Source organism: Pavona decussata, unplaced genomic scaffold, assembly GCF_977016875.1.
Source record: "Pavona decussata unplaced genomic scaffold, jaPavDecu1.1 SCAFFOLD_695, whole genome shotgun sequence".
Lineage (NCBI taxonomy): Eukaryota > Metazoa > Cnidaria > Anthozoa > Scleractinia > Agariciidae > Pavona > Pavona decussata.
Window position 1 is genome coordinate 107,970 of NW_028145895.1, and position 6,000 is coordinate 113,969.

A 6,000-nucleotide genomic window follows, 5' to 3' on the forward strand; every position below is an offset into this window, starting at 1 on the left:
CAAACTGACACTCAGTATTGCGTTACCTGCGTCACGTCATGCCCACAAAGTAACTTGTGCTGCCAAATTGCCATTTACAACAACTAGAATTAAGACCTTTATTTACTCGCATAAAAGCGGTTTTGATAAAGCTAAAACGTTAACATGTCATTGAAGTCACGATTAAAAAATACACGGTTGTCAAATGAGTGCAAAAGTTAGACATAGAGTCGAAAGTGAATATTATTAATTAAATCAAGTTTGTTTACTGGAATGCTTTTTTAAATAGCTAGTCCAACCTGTTTTAGTGGCCTTCTAAACAGTGATCACCCAGATGCAGGTCAGTAAACTGAAAAACTCTCTATTCGTGCTATTTGAAACTGTGCCTTCGCAAGCGACTGAAAAACAATGTCAGCCGTCACGCCATGCATTTTAACGTAATTACTGGTATGAAATATCACACATGCTTCAGAACCTGTGTGCCAATTTCCGTTTAACAAAATAATAACTCAGTTTCCACCTACAGTCCTCATTGGCTGTAGGGCATGCATTTATCTTTGTTGAATGTCAACAACAGAAACACTGGTATCTCAGTGACACTGTATAGACGCAATGTCTACTGTATACATGTCAGGCTATGAACAACATCTACATGGTTGTGCACGTGGGCTTATTGGATCAGATCACGATCAATGATCATCAAACAACCTTTTGCATATTTAATCTGCACTACAAGAGCAGTTTTTCACCATATCTTGCAGAAGAGATATGTATGGTGCTTTTTTTCTCTGATCACTTGGCAATGGATGCTTAACTTTTCGCAAAGAAGTTTTAGGACACCAAGTTTTAGTTTTGCAAGGGTGTTATCTTTGACCATACTACAAATATTGTATTGCTCAAAGCTTATAGGGTGCTTCACACCCAATGCAGTAATCACAGCCCTCTTTGCACTGGAAAGGTTCTGCTCTTCTTCCATTGCAAGAATATTTGGTTCACTGAGACTTTCCCCCGGAACAGTTTGTTGCTTTACCTTCGCCGCGATTCGGGAAAAAAATGAAGCCACTTGTTGCGCTGTCAGAAATTCAGACACTTTGAACAGCCGCTCTCCATCAGATCCTCGTGCTCGCCGCATTTCTTTAGCGACAACTTCGGCATCAAGCTTCATGCCGCTCTCCTGGCCAATGTTGAACCTAGCTGTAAAGTATTGGCGTTGTTGATCGTTAAAGCGATAAGCTTTCTTTGCTTGTTTCAGTGCCCAGCCTTCAAGTGGCGCTGCCCGAGACTTACTTGTAGAGGAGCTGGTTGAAGTTATTGTTGGAAGTGAGGTTTCGCCTTCTTGGAGTCTCCCAGCATATTTAACCTTTGCCCTGTCTAGCAGTGTCTTTCTTTCAATTGTCTTTGTGCAACATCCAAATGCGAGATGTTTTACCAAGGAAGAGTGCCTCCGGAAACCACGAGTGCAGCACTCTTCAGGGCAAAGGAACACTTGCTTGTCTTTTTCAATTTGGCTTTCGTCTTCTTCGTCTGGCTCTGCTGCAGTAGAAGTTGAACCAGCAGCCTCTTTTTGGCCTTTGCGGGAAGTCACCTCCTTGAAATCTCCAGGTGAGAAAGCAACCGAAATCTTCTGGAAATAACATTCTGTGACAAGAAAACATAATTTTAGATCACGAATTCCGGCAATGAACAACCTTTAACAAAATATGTTAATCAGTTAAAAGACGAATTCTACTGAAAAGTATGGCTGAACTTACTCAAAAACTATCTTACGTGTGAACAGTTTTGGAAAATAAAAGGTCGTTTTTTTTTTTTTGTTAATCTGCCTTTTTTTTAATAATGGCGTCAAGAACAAACAAATCGTCCCCTGTGTAAGTAAAAATAAAATCACTCTTTTAGCCGGGGCTTACTCGTAAAGTTTGCCTTACCGAATTTCGAAATCAAATGAAGAAACAACAGAGCCTGACAAAGAGTAAGGCTTACCATCTGTTCCTTCGAGTCGAAGGTTTTTCCCCGGACCAATATCATACGCTTGCCACAGCTGGACTCCTCCATCGCAAAACTTGAAGTTGTTAAGTCTACTAATACCAGGAATCTTCTGTCGCAGTCCGGAATTTTCATGTTCCCCAAGGAAATCTAGTGACGCCACTCGAATCCCAGGGAGGCCGCCATGCGACAGGACTGCTTTCTCCATCTCTTTGGCGTTGGTAACATCGTTACCCTCATTTACAAATCTTATGATGTGGCTTTTAATCGTTGCAGCCATGCGATCAGCAGGCCCCTTTCCTCCTTAGGGATCTGAGAAGCTAACCTCGACGACTTGAATTCCTGATTCTTTCTCTATAGCTGGTACGGAAGCGATGGTAACCGTGCTATGATAGCACCCCGCATTATCTTGGCGGAAAACGCTTTCTGTATCTCTGGGTGCTCTTTCTTTAAGGTCTTCAGGACATGAGCCATGATTGAGACGACAGCCGAGCTTCCCTGGGTGCAGTTCTGGATAATATGCACAAATCCTTGAGACTCTAGCTGATCGTTGTGGCGGTGCATGGCGACAGACATATGCCACGAAATGCCCCTTTTACCGAACCAGTCCGACTGGGACTCGCGGTACTTTCTGGGTAGGAATTTCATGGCCCAGTCCTGGGTTATTAAGACCGAGCTGCTGTCAAGTTGTCGAAGAATCTGCACTCTCGCCTGGTCTTGCCTCACTGTGCGTAGCTGGTGAGCCTTCCATGCTTGAATCATCTCCTTGCTGTGCGTTGCCACATATACGGCTTCGTTGCCATCATCTTTGGAATGAAAAGTGGCCTGTTCAACAAATGTTTGAATCTCCTGTAAAGCGGAGTTAAGCTCTTCACATTGTAGGCATTGTTCTTCGTGAATGTGCTTGCACTTCTGACTAAAGGAGCTGTCATGTGGGTTACTCAATGCATATGCCATACAGTGGTCTTCAATGGGCGACTCATTAGCAACGTGGACCTGTGAAATATTTTTTATTACTTAGAGAAACACGTTTTTGAAGTATAATGGAAAACTACGAAGATACGAAAAGCTACGAAAAGTATTTTTAAGAAAACAAATTCCGACAAATAGTAAAAGTTGAAACTAAAAAAATATAATAATAGAATATATGAAACATATCCAATTTGGAAAGAGAGAAACACTTCGCCAATTTCTCCCCCCCCCCCTCCCCCCCCCATACACACACACACACACCCAACGCGCACCCATCAACATTGAAAACGCCGAGCAAGCGTGTCTATCAAAAAAGCTTCCGTATAGATTTTTTTTCTACCCTGATATCCAGAAAATGTCAGTGTTGCTAGGAACGCGGAAAAGCGTACATTAACTGGATGGTGATTGTTTTAAAGTGAACGGTTATTTTAACGATAGGGAAGAAAAAGGAGATGTTTTATTCTAGGAGATGGCCAGCATAATAGGCGATTCTACGCAGTTCGATCAGCCTTGCAGAAATTTGAGTCATTTATATTTTTGGCTGATTAGATCTTTTACCGATCCTGCGTAGACTTGCAGCATTATTGTTTGATTAAGAGGTGCATTTTTTATTGTGAACGCTGAACGCGGATCTCTCACTGGAGTAGGGAAAATTGATCGCCGAAAGCATTGTGGGTTAGAACTTTACTATTTTACCTTGAAATCTCCTTTAATGTACAGTTTGGCATTCTTTAATGCATCTTTCCACTTTTCTTGAGATTCAGCTGCCACTAGGTCTGAATGCTGATTAAGGAGTTTACTCAGGTCATCAAATGCTGAAGCACCATCGCCTGCGAAATAATCCAGGCCCTGGAGGCTCTTTCGCACTGTTGCGCTACACGCAGACAATATCCTCCGCATTGTTCGCGTGCTGAAGGGATTAAAACTCACTTCTTTGCAGTGCTGTCCGTACTGAGCAATTATTCGTTCTGGTATTACAGCTCGAATAACATTTGGAACTTCAAGAACGTTCCCGTTTGATAGGTGCAGATACTTTTGCCCAAAAGGCAGGTCTTGCACAATGTGCGGACTTGCGATGAAGTTCATAAAGTGGTCCAGTTGATCATCATCTATCCGAACCCTCGCTGCATGCATATGTTCGATAGGCACAGGTGTTCCCACTCCGTGTTGTAGACGATGCAAGTTTGCCACTGTGTACCTGTACTGCGATAGACCGGGGATGTACTCTCGGATAGCAGCCAAACTTGCAACACCAGTCATGATGGACAGAATCTGTCGTCGCGTGTCCCAGCTGCCAGCATTCTTGTACGTTTCTGCTATTGCCTCAAGGTATAGACGTTGGGATGGAAACATAATTCCCTCCACACCAAGCACTTCGTTCACAGCTTTCGATGCCTGGATAGCCGTCCAAAGGTAGCCTGCGTTTTCCGGTGATACTACCTTCAAGACTGCAACAAGGACGTCTCTTGTTTGTTGAATGTATCTTCTCTTTGTTCTTTCAGCGCAGTTGTTCCACCCTTGCTGCGGGTTATCAATCGTTTTAACATCACACTCCTCAAGGAAAGCATTAAGTAATCTCAGTGGCTTATTACAACTAATAACCACTTCTCCACTAAAAGAAGAGGCCGTACTTTCGGACGAGCCAAGGACGAAGGTGTCATCAATCGAAAGGCGCTTGATATGTTCAGCTATATCCTCACTACTACTCGCTTCTTTTTCCTATTGGAAAAAAAAAAGAAATTGAGTGTCGTGTGGAATATGGACAATTATAAAAGTACTGAATGTTTGCTATGTACAACAATTACCAGTGTTAATTCTGCCTGCACGATGGATGATTCGGCAACAGCAGAAGGATACTGATGAGTAGGCAGGGGGAAGGCACCTTGCTCGGATGGCTCCTCAGAAGACTTCTTCTGGGCTATCATTTTCCCAATATACTCTCTACATTGCCTGCAAATAGCTGGATAAAAGGAATGAAAATCGGGTTAACAGTATGTGTGGAAATCACAAGGCTCAAATAGAAATGGGGGGACAGCGCGACGGGACACTTCACACCCCCTCCCACAACTCATCCATGCAAATACAGAGCGCGTGGGCAACGCGTGCGTGTTATTCAAGAAAATACACAATCTCATTCCCAGAGGCCGTCGACCGCATTACCCTTGTCCAGCGGAACGCTGAACGAGGTTTAACGCGGCCTCTGGGAACGAGAGAGGAAAATACGTCAATCACGTATAGCGTTTCCCTTTAAATAAAATTGATATTCAACACAAACTAAAAAAAGATAAATGAAAAGTGTGGAAAAATCTTGCGGCCAGTAGACATGAATTTTGTTACTTACGTGACCCAGCTGGAACAAGTAGTCTAGTTTCTTCAAAGACAAAATATGATTGCTGGCTGTCTATTCCTCGATCACCCCGGTTAGACCCTGATTTATGGCCGGCAACTTGTGTTGGTACACAGCATCTTGTCTTACCAGTCCGCCAACGAATACCATACGCATCCCTGTGTTTGGGGTAGACTGTCATATGTTGTTGGCATTCTTGGGCGACAAAAATCCCTGAAAATCAATAGGTAAGCTTCAATCAGTTCCACTGAGTAAATACGTTGTCCAGTCACAGGGAAAAAAATTCATTGCGTTTAATAGTACTCACCTTTCGTTATCGATTTCCTCAGCATTCGTTATTATCTTACAAAACTTCAAATGTGCTGTCACATCCCGATTGCAGTCTTTCAAATCAACAAACTGTTCCACGGTCGGATTTTCAGGACTTGGACCACAAGCTCCACCAACCAGGGAAGCGAAACTACAAAAGGACATTCTTAAACGTAATGTGGGATAAAGCTAATCACCTGTAAAAACCCTGTACGATATCTGACAACTTAATTACTTGCAATAGTATTCTTTGAAATAAATTGCAACGTAAACAACGCGGTCAGTATAAAATTGGAAACGCGCGCGAAGGACTGCGGACCACGGACTGGGTAAAAAAGATTGAATAAGGTATAATAGGCGGACTACGGACTTAGGACTGGGCTTAAAGGAGAACTGAAGTCTGAAAATCATAT

General features: G+C 42.9%; 1 pseudogene; it reads right to left on the reverse strand.

The window, feature by feature from the left end:
* Positions 1 to 724: 724 nt before the first annotated feature.
* Positions 725 to 5,752, reverse strand: LOC146449002 (uncharacterized; annotated as a pseudogene).
* Between the last annotated feature and the right edge of the window lie 248 nt (positions 5,753 to 6,000).